Consider the following 15,684-nt stretch of genomic DNA (forward strand, 5'->3'; position numbering starts at 1 on the left):
AGGAACTGGCCAAATCACCTCTGAGGATTCCTTGCCTAAGAAAAGCCCTGTGAAATCCATGGAGTCACCATAAACCACATCGGATGGCACATGGCGTCAGATCCCATCCAATCCCAGAAGCTGAGCAGGGTCAGCGCTGGTTAGCCCTTGGATGGGAGACTGCCAACAAAGACGGGTTTCATGGCTAAGCGGGGAAATCGAACCCTGGTCTCCAGAGTCATAGTCCAACGCTCAAACCACTACTCCATGTGTAACTACTTACAGTGATTAAAACTTTGGAGGGGAGGGAGACTTTCTTTAAAAACCGAGGGCATATCAATTAAGAAGATAATAATTTATAGACCATTATCAGAGTTGATGCATCCGCTTTATTGGTGCATGTTTCATCCTTTCCATCTTCCATATATATATATGAGTGACTCACCATAGGAATGCATTTAGCATTTTACATTCTCTGGTGCAATGCATGTATCCTTTGCTTAAATGTATATTTGACCCACCCAGGGATCCCATGCACCTGTCTATATCTGCAAGACCTTCTTACAGGAATATTATTTTCCAAGGGAAAATGCTCCTTTTCTGGCATTTTGGCACCGCTTCTCCCTTTCTTCCCATTCTGTACTTCCCAATATTTGAAAGTTTGCTGAAAGTTGGCAACAAAAGGTGAGAAAACCATAGGAAAGCCACATCTTTAGCGCTAACTAGTGGCAGGGAGGAGTCATTGCATCAAAAATATGCACTTGGGGTTTTTGGTGGTTCTCTGCTATTTTTCATAGAAGAGCCATAAAATCACAATTTAGTCCAATATCGACATCTGCAGAGCTCCTATTATTGTTCCAAAAAGGGATGCACATTTCCAATGTTTGGGGGGAAAACAGAGAAGGCACTCCTTATTAAAAAGCACTTTTCTAGGGGAAGATCTTAATTTTACGCAACCCACTTTTGGGTTTCTTCCACCCAGATGGTCCTTTAAGAAAAGTCTTTTCTTAAAAGAAAGAAATAACATTTTTAAAAAAGTTATCTCCTGAAACAGGGATAAACAGGGAACTTATTTTTGTCTTCAGGGGCGTTCCTATTTATTTCTTTATTTCTTCTTTCCTTCCCCCCCAAAGTACAAACTCCAGGAGGAAAGGGAAATTTTCTCATTAAAGTTACATCCCTGCAGTTAGTTCAATTACTTGATATATGCAGAAGATGTTGTAAATTTAAAGATTTAAATAGCTTACAAAGATGCCGGAGGCTCCATCAGTTAATTTCCTTAATTTATGGATTTTTTTTTTGAGCTCAGCTTCAGAAAAAAAAGGGTGGGGAAAAAAGAGAAGAAAAAGGAGGGAAGGAAAAAAGAGAACTAGGTCAGTGGAGAGATTTGCATCCAGCCCAAGATCCCCGGTTCTTTTGCCTTGTCCTTTGCAGAAGCCCAGGTTGTGGTTGTTGTCACAGACAACAGCTCTTTGGCTGGACATGGACCAGGGAGGCCAAGGGCCATTTGGGGGGCTTCCAAAAAGGACACTTGGATCAGAAACACAGATGCTCTAAGCAGAAAACCATCTTTGCAAACCATTGCTTCAGTTGGGATGGACAATGCTCCAGCTTTGTCATCTCCTCCCTCTCTCCATCTCCCTCCTCCTTTTTCCCCTCCTCGTTTTCCTTCCTTCCTTCCTTCCTCCTCCTCCTTCCTCTTCTTATTAGTCCACAACTATCTGATTCCTGTGCAGATGGGGCAACACTTTCTGTCGCTTTTCCTCCTTCCTTCCTCTATCATCTTCTTCTTCGTCGTCATCATCACCCCACAGCTTGCAAACATGTGTTTTCTTATGAATATGGACAATAGTGCGGCTTTGTTTTCCCTTTTCTCCTGACTTCTTCCTTCCTTCCTTTTCCTCTGTCTTCTTCTTCCTCTTCTTCCTCCTTCTTCTGTTCTTCTTTCTCTTCCCCCTCCTCTTGCAAACTGCTTTTCCTGTGAATATGGAGTGCAGCTTTGTTTTCTCTTTCCTCCTTCCTTCTCCTTTATCATCCTCTATCCTTCTTCTTTCTTCCTTCTCCTCTTTCATCCTCTATCCTTCTTCTTCCTTCTCTGTCATCTTGTGAATATGGACAACAGTGCAACTTTGTTTCCCCTTCCTTCCTTCCTTCCTTCCTTCCTTCCTTCCTTCCTTCCTTCCTTCCTTCCCCTCTATCCTCTTCATCCTGAGAAGTGTTTCTCCTGTACCTATAGACAACAGTAAATATGGACACCACTTGTGTAACTCCACTTTTGTTACCATCATCTTAATATGGGCTCTTTTACATATCGACCAAAGAAGTAGAACAGCGCATGCAAGGGGACTTATGCACGCCTAAGAAACCAAGGCCTCATCTGCACTGCACAACTGGCGCACTTTAACGCTGCTTTAACTGCCACGGCTCAATGCGATGAGGCTCTGGGATTTGTAGCTTTGCAAGCTATTTAGCCTCCTCTGCTCTCAAAGCAAACTACAAATCCCAGGTTTCCATATCACGGAGGCACGGCGGTTAAAACGGTACTAAAATCACATCATTTCTGCAGTGTAGATGTGCCCGGCGGAAGCGTTAAGGATGGAACGAATGCCAAAAAGAAGAGCCCTGCGTAATACAAACCTGGCGTATTGCACTATTGTGGCTCCCCTTTCTTCTCCTTTCTGTCTGGGCCGGTTTTTGCGGCGTGCGTTTCAGTATATATATATATGAGAATATATACATATAAATTAACACTTAAAAGATGCCATGCAAACTAACCCGGAACGAGGGAAGGAAGGCAGGGGACGTGAGGAAGGAGTGACATTTTCAAGCGCACATTTCTTTTTCCCACTAGATGAAGTTTCCAAGATTTGCAAGGTACGTGTCAAGGACGGGGGTAGAAATGGTGTTGTATTTATTCACAACTCGGAGACTAATTGCTTCGCTCTGCCTCAAGGCCAAGAGATTGGTTTTAATATGACACTTCAAAAGTATTCATAGAACTACAGAGCGACTAAAAAGTGTCATTGTTTTAAGAAAGGAAATCTCGCTCTGGTTATTTGTGACCCTGAAAAATAAAACATCTTTCTCCAACGCTGGAGTGGGGTTTTTTCTTTCTTTCTTTCTTTCTTTCTTTCTTTCTTTCTTTCTTTCTCCCCCAAACAGAGTTTCATTTTAAACTATTTAAAAACTGTACAAAGGGAAAAAACATATTAAATATGATGTTGCAACCAAAGGAAAGGGAGGAGGAGAAACCATTTTGAAAGGATGCATTACTTGTCTTTGGAGTGGAACCGTTAGGCCCTTTGTAGAAACCCATCCAAATTCATGATTTGAAACTTCTGATCTTCAATACAGAACATCATTGCTAACAAAGGAGAGAACGTGGGCCACTTTGGAGGTGTTTTTAATTTTCCTAGTTTTTAACTAAAAGACAAAAACACCCCAAAAATAAGATGTTTATTAATAAGTCTTTGTCATTTCTTTAAAGGACTGGGTTATTTTGTCCCTTCCTAATCAATATTCTTGCGGACGTAGTTCTGGAGGTGTTTAATTTGAAATGGGTTTTTGCATTGTGTTTTTTATTGCTGCTGAGTTGGGTTACTTTGAGGATGAAGCGTTGGAAGCCTTCTTGATGTGAAAAGAAGACATGATGCAAATAAATGCATCTGAATTTGGATAGAAAGGACACGATCCGTCAAGAACTTTTATCATGGTCTTATACCACTGAAAGTAATGGGAATGGGAGCGAAGGCGGAAAGTCGGAAAGTGTGCCATGACTTTTGGTCCAGGTAAAAGTACGTATCTCTACATTCGCTGGGGTTAGGGTCACAGGACCCCCTTGAAAGTGCAAAAACCACACAAAAACAACAATGCTATGCACTCATCCCTCCATGTTTTCAGCTTTGATTATTCACAGATTTGATTATTATGTTCTCTCTAGGAATATCCAGGGCCTCCAGTGCAACTCTATTTTCTTTCTGGTCCTCCAGCATTGTGCTCCACTGCTCTTGGGGCATATCCTCCAGACTCCTGATGATACTGTGACCAGATTCTCTTAACTAAAAGTGGCACTGAAAGACCTAGACATTCCTAGAGAGAATAGTCTACTAGGCCTTTGTAGCTCCTCTATGGTCAGTGTCTGTTGGACACTGACCACAGATTTGCACCGCAGGACCTAGAGATTCCTAGAGAGGAGTCCTCCCAGGTCAAAACATGGTGTTTTTGTTATCTGCAGTTTTCCCATATTCATGGGGATCTTGTGCCCCTAACCCTAGCAAATATGGAGGGACAAGTGTATTTTTAACCTGAGAGAACACCTCTCTAGGAATTTCAAAGTTCTCCAGTGCAGCTCTATGGTCAGCATATTCTAGATAGTGACCATAGACTCATGCTGGAGGATCTACAGATGTCCAAGTGTACTCTCAGGTTGTAAAGAGACTGACCTACAAACTGATCTGGTTTTCATATCACTAGGGACGGTTGAGAGCCAGCATGGCACAGTGGTTTGAGCATTGGACTATGACTCCGGAGCCCAGGGTTCGATTCCCAGCTTGGCCATGAAATCCACTGAGTGACCTTCCGCAAGTCACACTCTCTCAGCCTCAAGGAAAGGCAATGGCAAACCTCCTCTAAACCAACCTTGCCAAGAAAGCCCCATGATAGGTTTGCCTTAGGTTCGCTGTAAGTCAGAGATGACTTGAAGGCACACAACAAGAAGGGATGGTGAATTCCCTCTGGGCTTTAGTGTGAACCGTAAAGGGACTATTTGGGACCTTGAACCCATATCCCCCAAATAGGCTCAGCACCTTGAATGGCAACTTTAAATTTCAGCTAAACCCCAGAGTGGATCTGTTTCCCAATTGGCACAGGAGCAGCTCTCCATCACTGGTCTCTCCTTCTCTGCTGGAGGAAAGAAGGCAGCAATTGTTAATAACAATTAACGAAGCCCATGTGTCTCCAGGCAAACCTGGCATGAAAATTGGGAGGTCATGTCACGTCCTGGCAAGCCTTGCCCGCAACACACGGAATTTCCAAGCGGAAATTAAGCCCTGGACCTGAGACCAATGGCAGCCTGACCGGTGGCCCTTGTCGCCAAAGTCCCAGCTCTTCCGGACAGAGAGAGCATGGAGAGCCAGAGTCCAGGAGTCACTTGTAGGTCAGTCTGCTTTGCTCCGATTCAATTACCTGCCCAGGGAGGAAAGACAGGAGCCGCGGGTACCTGGCGGTGGAAGTCAGTAATTGTGCCCAGGATGGCACTGCAAAGGTTGGGCTCTGGCTGAGAAGGGAGGTCTCCTGCTGGGTAGCCCTTCTCTGGCAGCTACCTTCTGATCAAGGCCCCAGCCTCCAGGGGCTGAAAGGGACTCCTTCTCTTCTGTTGTTTTTAATTGATAAGTGCAGTTGTTCCGCTGCAGAAGGGGTCACCTGCCTGCGACCTCTCATTAAAATAGACAGAAACGGCTCCATTTTGGGGGCTTAAATTAATTAGAAAGCACTCCAGGAAGAGAAGGAACCAAGGAGGGGGAGGAAGAGAGAGAAGGAAAGAGATGGAGAGGAGACAACACAAGTTGCGGCTTACAGCCCAAGACGTCTCCATCGTGGATCTGTCTGGCCTTGTGTCTCAAAACATCTGGGCATGGCTTGGGAAATCTAGAGTCAGAAGCCTTTGTTGTTGTTGTTGTTGTTGTTTGCCACCAAAGTTGGCTTTGGTTTAAGGTGACCCTAAGAGAGACGGAGTTTCAATAGCACTGCTCAGGTCCTGCAAACTCACGGCAGCTATGGCTTTTTGGATTGAATCAATCCACTTCTAGTTTGGTCAACCTTCCTTTCCTACTGCCTTCCACTTTCTCAAAGATTACAGTCTGAAGCCAAGATGACAAACAGAGGCTGCCATGCTTTGGGTACATCACACAATGACATGACTCGTTTTCTCCAAAGTCTTCCTGGCTTTGCCTCTAATAAGTTTACTCTATGTGGTCACTGAGAGTTGAACTATGACTCTGGAGAGCAGGGTTTGAATCCTGGCTCGGCCAGGTGAAGCCACTGGGTGACCCTGGGCAAGTCACCCTCTCCCAGCCTGAGAGGATGACAAATGGCAAACCCCCATGGAAGAGACTTGTCAAGAAAAGGCCATGATAGGGTCACCATACATCAGGAACAACTGGAAGGCGCACAACAACAGTCAACAAACGTGGTCACTGGACAGTTCTGGTCGTACTGTCCAAGATCTATGGACTCATTGAATCTCAGAATCATAGAGCTGGAAGGGGCTCCAAGGGTCATCTTGTCCAACCCCCTTCCATGCAGGAATCCACAACTCAAGCACTCTTGAAAGATGTCCATCCAACTTCTGTTTGAAGATCTCCAAAGGAGGAGAGTCTACCATGGTTCAAGGTAGTCCATTCCACCATCAGACAGCATTTCTCCAAAGTCTTCTTGGCTTTGCCACTAATAAGTTGAACCTATGTGGTCACTGAATAGTTCAGATTGTATTGTCCAATACTTATAGGATCATAGAATCATACAATGATAGAGTTGGAAGGGACCCCAAGGGCCATCTATCCCAACCCCTTTCAGCCATGCAAGAATCCACAACTAAAGCACTCCTGAAAGATGCCCAACAAACCTCTGTTCGAAGACCTCCAAAGAAGGAGAGTCTGACATGTTTTGAGGTGGTCCATTCCTCCATCAGACTAGTCTCTTACCATCAATAAGTTCTTCCTAATGTTTAGAAATGATCTCTTAGGTGCTTACCTCTGCATATCGACATCAACGCAAAGAAAATTAAGGATTATTGATGGAAAACAGACAACATTCTAATATGATACTTGGTCATTTTAAATGCCCCTTATACATAACGGACGTCCGCCGTGTCAGAAAATCAATTCCCATTCCTACTTCCCAACAGGAAGTCGAAACCATAAGATGTTAAACTGAGTAACAGTTCATTGCATATTAAATTCCAGACCTATCACATAAGAGGAGGGAAACTTGTATAATGCGACTGGGATGGAGGAAAACATTAGTGCATAATTGTTCCCATAAAATCTCTTTAACAAGTGCCTGATCCAGGGCCCAATGGCACCAAATCATTTTTATTTCAAACTAAATTCACCTGCTCTGTTTATAGACTCTTGCTGAGCACCACAAATCCAAGCATTGATTACAGAGCGAATATAGAATATTAAAATGTCTTTATCTGCATAGACCTTCTAGGCAGAGATTGCAGATTGACCAGAAAGCCCAAAGGATAACATTCCAGGAAAGAAAGAGAAAAAAGAAAGAAAGAGAAAGGGCTAGAAAGAAATGCAAGGGGATAAAAATAGACAAATCACCTGCAAACACAGTGACCTTTATGTTTTTCTCTGTCTATGCAGGGTTCCCAAGAAAGCTGAAGAAAACCAGGGTCACGGAGCAAGCTGAGAAGGCCATAGGTATGTTTATAAGGATATAGGAACAAATAAAGACGTCCAAGGTAAAGTAATAGTAAAATAAAGAGGACTTAGGTAGGTATCAGGAAGCAAGAGACATCTCCCTGTTTGGTGCATGAATGCACTTTGGGAAGTGCATTTTCAAACAGGTAGGGATGCTCTCTGGCTGAGAAATCTCAATGTCATTCCTGAAACCTTAGATAGTTTCCATAGGTCAGAACCATGGCACTTAAGGTGGAATCATGACGCTATAATTGCATAGTGTGGATGGGGCCCGGGAGAGCAGAGTTCGAATCCCCACCCGGTCCTGGAAGGACATTTAGGATGGAGACTGCAGTCAAAAAATCAGAAGAAGATGAGGACTTGGAAGGGCAGCTATAAAGGAACTAGACAAGATCTTCAAGTATAAAGATATATTATTGAATAATAAAGTTAGGTTGGAGACTGCAGTCAAGAAATCAGAAGAGAACTATGACTTGGAAGGACAGCTATAAAGGAACGAGACAAGATCCTCAAGTGCCAAGATATATCACTGAATACTAAAGTCAAGATGGCCCATGCCAACATATTCCCCAGTTGTGAAAACTGAACAGTGAAGAAAGTCAGTAGGAAGAGAACTCATTTGAAATGCGGTGCTGGAGAAGAGTTCTGTGGACTGCTAATAAAGATCATTAAATGGCTCCTAGAGCAAATCAGGCCTGAACTCTCCCTAGAAGCCAAGATGACTAAACTGAGGTTGCCAAATGCTGGCCTCCCCAGGGACCCCTCTTCCACCGAGAGACCTCCACCAAGAGTTGGCTTTTTAACCTTAAGCCTCGGAAAGCGGCTCCAGAGAGGGAACACTAGTTTGCAAGGAGCCGGTTGAAAAAGCTGCAGGCAAGAAAACTTAAGAGACTTGTAGAATTAGCTTAGATAATAGATGACCCATTTCCTGATTTGGGAGGAAATTCATTCCCGAGATTCTCTGAAATGAGCTGGGAGGGAAGGAAGGAGGGGAGCGCTCCCTTCGTGAGAATCTGGTCACAGTATCATCAGGAGTCTGGAGGATATGCCCCAAGTAGAGCAGTGGAGCACAATGCTGGAGGGCCAGAAAGAAAATGGTCATGGCTTCACTCCTTTGCAGTGTCCCACTCTGTGGCTCTTGTCCTCCTTCTTGAGATGCTAGGAACAATAATATCAGGAATCTGGATGATTTCCCCCCAAGAGCATTGGAGCAAAATGTTGGAGTATCAGAAAGAAAGGGATGTGGTGCCTTAGTGGCTAAGATGCCAATTCTGATGATGGGAAGATTGGAAGGGGACTGCCATGGCTCTCCAAAGGCCAGTAACACCACCATCACCCACAAAATGCACAACCAGTTCGAGGCCCAAGTGCCACATGATGGAGTGCGCTCCTGTCACTATCCCAGCTTCTGCCAACCTAGCAATTCGAAAGCACACAAATGCAAGAAGATAAATAGGTACCAATTCTCTCTCTCTGGCTTTGCTTTGCGAACGAAGATTCAGGAAGGATTCAGTGTCCCAGTTCAGTGGGAAGGTAAACAGTGTTCAGCGCAGTCTTGCTGGCCACATGACCACCAGAATAGTCTTTGGACAACGCTGGCTCTTTGACTTAGAAATGGAGATGATCACCGTTTTCTAGTCAGTTACGACTAGGACTTTAGACTACCTTTACCTTTTCACCAGAAAGAAAATGGTCATACCTTCACTCCTTTGCAACATACCACTTTGTGGTTGTTGTTGTGTGCCTTAAAGTGGTGCATCTCTGTCACCATGCGGCCTTTTCTTGGCCTGGTGGAGCTGTTGGCCAAATGGGAAAGGAAGGAGACTTACTTTTCCGCTTGGCAAGGAGACCCTTCAGACCCAGAAGACACCCCTTTCCACCAGGACCTGGGGTGTCACCAGTGTCATATGTACCCCTTACACCCCTAATGACCTCCTGATCCCAATCAGTAGGATTTATGCCACAGTCGCTACTCTGGGACGTCCGACACTAATGAGAACAGCAGAGCATCACTACGACGCAATTACGTATCGTATATCGATGGAGCATGATACAATTGAGGGAGAAAGGTGAGGTCGGTCTGGTTGTTTTCAGGTTGTTTAAATCTAAGAAAAATAAATCCAGCAACTGAATACACACCTTTTGCTACAGCCAAGAAAGGCAGGTTTAGCAATAAACGATGCCGTTATTCACAGCTGCACAGAGCCTTGCACACGGCGAAAAATAGCCAGAGGGGAGAAAGAAACATAGGCATTTCCTGCCCACAAATCCCATTCAAATCCATGCAAGGAGGAAGACGGATTTGGGGGTGGGGATGGAAGAAATGGGGGAGATGGGGAAGCTATGTCCCCCCCCCCCCCCAGTTGTGCATTTCTGCACAGCTGTGCAATGTTGCAACGGAAAAGACCCCAGCACGACAATGGCAATTTCCAATGGCAATTTCCTGCCTATGAATCCACTCAATATTCCTGTAAGGAAAGAGCCAAGGAAAGGAAGGAATTGAAGAAAGTTGTGGAAAGGTGATAGGAGGAGGAAAAAATATTGCACAAAGCAAAGTGGACCTGCTCTGGACCTCAGAAGGCTTTTCCAGTTAGAAAACTTTATAGGGTTATTATGGCCATGCCATCGCAGATACCATTTTGCAGCATTTAAGGTGACCTTTTGGGCTATTGCTTTTTTTAAATGAGGGACTTTTCTGAGGGCAGACTTCTCCCCAGGAGCAAAAAAAATAGTTTCACCCTCCAGAGTATGGAGAGCTAAACCCTTGAGAGCACTGGAGGGCTTGCAAGCATGGCATTACGGTTGCCATTTTGGAAAACAATGGCCCCGTACAGACAGGACAAAATAAAGCTGCTTTGGGTCACTTTGGAGGTATGCCGTTTAAATGATGCATGCGTCCTAAGAGTCCGGAAGCCATAGCAAAGCCATGCTCCAGTTCTTAGAACGGCTTTAGTGCAGCTTCTGGGCTCTTAGGACGCTTGCATCGTTTGGTCAGCATACCTCCAAAGTGACCCAAAGCAGCTTTGTTTTGGCCTGTTTTTACAGGCCCAACGTTGCATCACTTAGGGTTGCTTCTTGTGCTGTTTTTGGCATACTTCCACAAAAAGGCTCCAAACACCAGTAACCAAGAACCACAAGTGCCGATTCCAGATTAATAAAGCAGCAAAGCAATAATAATGATTTCTCATGGTGTGCAGCAGATGAAATGATTCTGAAAAACCCGATGCCATAAAGTTACCCAAACGCAAATCAGAGCGAGGAGGAATTCTCCCAGGTTGCTCCTAAGACAAGAGTAGATCAGACGCCGCCGGGCGATCTCTTGATTTTCCCTGTCTCTAACTTCGCCTGCTTCCCTTCTTGGTTCTTTGACAATGACCTATTTGTAGACACACATCACCCTGACAGGGGATGTCACTTGAGAGAATGCCATCCTGAAGATGCAAGTCTGTCACACAGATGAAGCCATCCGACAAACGGGTGGATGGCGGTTGTCTCCGAGACCTGCTTCCCTGTCCGTTCCAGGATGCGGGGAAGGGGAAAAGGCATGGCAAATGAACATCGACTGGTCCCTGCTGCGCATCTTGGGTGACGGCTGCACAGTTGGTTTGCATTTTTGCAAGGAAAAGAAAAGGGAGAAAATGCGCATTTCCAGACTGACAGCTTCACGAAGGTAAACTAGGAGGAAGTGGAAAGAGAAATGTGTGTTTTTCCCCTCCTCCTTCTTCTGCAAAAGATGCTTTCCTCACCTCCATCTTCCACTTCTCACAAGCTGAGAGGGTCACCAGACTGTGTGAAATGTCACCAGATGCATCTAGGACACACACACAATCACACAATTGCACACACACACACACAACATATCAAGCTGTTCCAAAGAGGCAACGCTTATCTCGTGCAAAATTATTCCCTCTCTCTTCCCCTGAAAGAATATCTAGCATAACAAGAATGAATCCGAGAACCGAGGAACACAATTTGGCTGTTTACTCCCGCTAAGACTTTGCATTTCTCTCTCTCTCTCTACCTTGTCAGTTGCCATCGAAGGCCAGATCGCTGGAGGCACCAAGAGTCCTGACTTCGGCAAGGCAATTTTCTCACTGTCTGGGTTTAAAACTGAACGTGGCTGTCGTTGTTGTTGCTGCATTTAAAAAATAAAAACAAAACCCAAAGTCTTTGATATCTCTGCAAGTTTGGGCTCCATAAATATGTTGCCAAGCTGGAGAGGTGACCTTGGTTGCGTTGGTTGCAATGGTTTTTTGACAACAAAGGATGAGGGCTATAGCTCAAGATCTCTTTGCATTTGAAGATGGGCAAGTGCAATGATAGATCCTGCATGGGAGTTGCATAGCTCCAATCTCCAGATGCAGAACTGCAACCTTATTGTTGCACCCTGATATCTCTGTAGGTTTCAGCTCTGTAAATACAATGCCAAGCTGTATGAAGTGACCTTGGGTTGAATTTGTTGCAACGTTTTTGTACTTAAGAGGGAAAGTGCATAGGATTTCTGCAATGACAGATCCTTCATAGCTGAAATCTCCGGATGCAGAGTTACGCCCTGAGTGTGCCATGCATTTGTTGTGTTGAATGACAATATCATGCCAGTGAGTGGTAAACTTTGGTTTTGGGCAATTGCAGTTTAAGCCAGGATTACAGAGAATGATCTAACCCTTGGTGTGTTACAACAAATTGCCAGTCAAGATGTCAGGATTCAAACTGAGCCATCTTGCAACAAAGCAAACATCTATCTTATCATTTATAGCAATTTGGGAAAGCATACCATGCCATATTAACCAACCGTTAAGCAGAAATCGTTACGAGGCGACGGCAAACTTTTAAGCAAGCACCAAGTGAAAACTATTTGTGTCAAATCTTTTCATTACATCTCAGATTATAATTATTATTTATAGAAAGTACCATTCAGTTGCGTTGGTGACTGATACATTTCAGAAATAATGCAGTTTGTTGCAAAATTTTGTTGCAATTGCTTTAACTCCATCCTATGGGATCCTGGGATTTGTAGTTTGTTGTGGCACCACAGCTCTGACAGAGAAGGCCGGATAACTCACAGAACTACAAATCCCAGGATGCCACAGCACTGAGCCATGGGACTTAAAAGTGGTGCCAAACTGCATTAATGCTGCAGTGCAGATGATGCTAGAGCATCCTATAAATGCTCCGTTTGCTTTCGCTTGAGGTTCCCAGAGCTTGAAACCTTGCAGCAACCAAAACGTTCCTCGGTGAGGAGACTTTCCTTCTTCAGCTTGCCTCTCCTTTCCTTTGGCCTGAGGGCACTCTCTGACCTTTCTCTTCAGGTCCCAGCCTGCGTCTGCAACATCTGCTGCACATTTCCCACTGGAGTACTGTTATTTTGACATTCCTGAACTGACTATTTACCAAAGACCAGCTTCTTTGGGGATGGCAGAACCGAAAACATCCACTCAAATAGTCCAATGGCCATTGGTTGCAAAAAGTAGGCCCTTGTAGTCAACGGCTGCATCTGCACTGCAGAATTAATCCAGTTTGACACTAACTGCCATGGCTCCATTCTATGGTATCATGACATTTGTAGTCTGTTGTGGCATCAGGGCTCCCTGACAGAGAAGGCTAAGTGTCTCACAAAACTATAAATCCCAGGATTTCATAGGATGGAGCCATGGCAGTTAAAGTGGTGCCAAACTGCATTAATTCTGCAGTGCAGATGCAGCCTAAAAGGCAATCAAGTTCAGAGGCTGGGATGCAAAGAGGATCTATTGCCTTGTCACCTTTTTGCCTTCTCTCCCCACTAAAGAAGAATGGTGGCCTGGCTGGGGGATTCTGGGTGTTGTAGTCTGTAATGGTATGTAGTGAGATCTAGAGACTAACTGGAAGAAAGAAGTTGGCAGCATGAGCTTTACTAGACTTAAGTCTACTTCCTCAGATGCAAGTCTGCAAAAGCTCATGCTGCCAACTTCTTTCTTTCAGTGAGCCTCAAAGGTGCCACAAGACCTCTTTGCACACAGATTCTGCAGACTAACATGGCTATATCTTTGGATTATATTTGTATAGACTGGAAGCTTCATTCTCTCAGACTGGAGATGGCAAGAATAAGCCCGGAGCGTCCCATCGTTGCAATGAGTAGTCTTGCCAGCTTCTTTATGCAACCTGAGTGCAAAACTAAAAAGAAGAGATACTTCCCATCTCTCTTCAATGTTGGCTTTTCCCTGGGAAAAAAAAAAGACACCTGGGCAAAGTCATGCAATGCCGATGCTGCCATCTGGTGGACATTGCCTGGAAGAGCAGGCATGTCACTCACTTCTCCAGCAGCCTCCGAATAATAAAAGGAGTGCTTCTCCTTAGCTATCCTTCCTTTCCAAATTAATGTTCTGGAGTACTATGGTTTGCAAATAGCAAAAAGTGGTTTGCAAATAGCAAAAAGTGGTTTGCAAATAGCAATAACACTTCCCAAGTTGCAGGAAGGCAAATGTAAAAGGTTGCAGCAAATCAGCAACTTTTACAATTGACAGGTGAGAACTAGGCATCCCAATGGGGCACTTTTGCCATGTGTCCCTGCATTTGTTATGGGTTGGACTGGATGGCCCTTCGGATCCCTTCTTGGTCGCCTCCATCAACAGCCTGCTTTGTTTTAATATTGTGTTTTAATAATTTAATTGCATTGTTTTTATTGTGGGTGGGTGGACTTGTGGGATGTTTTGTTTTGTTGTATCTTAGTGTTCTTTTAATGTTGTCAATGCTGCACAAACCATTGTGTATCTGACTGTGTGTCTTGCATTATTTGCAGTTGATTAAGTTTATTATCAGGGCTCACTGACAGGCCAGGCTAATATATACCCAAACTACAAATCCCAGGATTCCACAGCCATGATGGATAAAAGTGGTGTTAAACTGCTTTATTTATGCAGTGCAGAAGAGCTGCTCATGTGTGTTAACCTATTGACATATACATAGTATAAGATCACATCCATTCATCGCTGCCTTTCTTTGCATTGATTGAAACATTTGTGCATTGTGTACTTTTCAAATGGACACATTTTTAGTGGCATCCATTTATCAAAGGTATGCATGGTTTCATATCCATTTTGCCCTTTCCAAAATGCACCAGAAGCTTTGCATTAATGTGCAGATTTCTCAGAGGTCTCAGCTGATGCAAAATGGCTATTTCTAAAGGGAAATGTGAATCTGGCAACCGTGTATCGTGTCTGTAATGTAACAAGGGATAATTTCACTTATTTGGGGGGTGAAAGTGTAAAGTCCTTTAGTTACTGTTACAGTTACAGCATGGATGTTGCCTCATTATCTAAGTATACTTTGTATCCCAAACCATTGGCTAAGTTGCAACCTTCTCCCTTTTTGCACCCAAATTAAAAAAGCATAAGCCTTTCAGTGACTTTTCAATATTCCCAAAGCCAATAGTTGCATTTAAAAAATCAAATTGCAATGGTACTGAGCTGCTTTTGAGTACCTTGGAGCTGTAGCTTTAACTAATTTTGTTCTAAAGGTAACTTTCTGACAGGGACATAGCCAAGGAGGGGGGGGTTCTTGGGGTCCGGACCCCCCCTTCCATTAGAAAAATGAATGGTGCGTGCTGCTGCACCGCCGCGCCCAAGCCCCATTATAATGGTGGCACTTAGTCTGGAAACCCCCCCCTTTCCCAAAATCCTGGCTACGTCCCTGTTTCTGAGGTCCAGTTATCCTAGTGCATTGAAAACTGTCCAAACTGTAGACATAGCTTGCTTATTCCTCAATGAGGTCTAGTGTGGAAAAGTTACTTTTTGGGATTGCAGGGCTCCAGAAAGCTGGGCCAGCTCTCAGAACCACCCAGACAGTAACTTATCCAAGTTCTGGCAGCTTTGACCCTTGCTGCTTAACTGAATGAAATGGGTCTCCAAGTCCAAAAGTTAGGAGATAAATACTATGATAATTCAGGGATATACCCCTCTGACCTCTTGATATCTACTGGGGTTTGGTTCCAGTATCCACCCTGTGGATACCAAAATCCACGGATGCTCATGTCCCATTAAAGACAATGGGGTATCATCATCATCGTTGTTGTCATTATCATCACCATTTCAATCACAGTGGTCCATTGATATTCACTGGGGTCTGGTTCCAGGACCCCCATTGATAACAAAATCCATGGATGCTCAAGCCCTACAATGAGATTATTATTACTATTACTATTGCAATGGACTCTTGCTATCCGCTGGGGTTTGGTTCCAGGACCCCAATTGATACCAAAATCCATGGATGCTCATGTCCCATTAAATACAATGGGCCTATC

General features: G+C 44.2%; 1 protein-coding gene across 4 annotated transcripts in view; it reads right to left on the bottom strand.

Annotated features, from left to right (window-relative positions):
* Window positions 1–15,684, bottom strand: part of KCTD15 (potassium channel tetramerization domain containing 15) — a 67,832-nt gene that overhangs the window by 45,548 nt on the left and 6,600 nt on the right. The window lies entirely within an intron of this gene.

Source organism: Sceloporus undulatus, chromosome 8, assembly GCF_019175285.1.
Source record: "Sceloporus undulatus isolate JIND9_A2432 ecotype Alabama chromosome 8, SceUnd_v1.1, whole genome shotgun sequence".
Lineage (NCBI taxonomy): Eukaryota > Metazoa > Chordata > Lepidosauria > Squamata > Phrynosomatidae > Sceloporus > Sceloporus undulatus.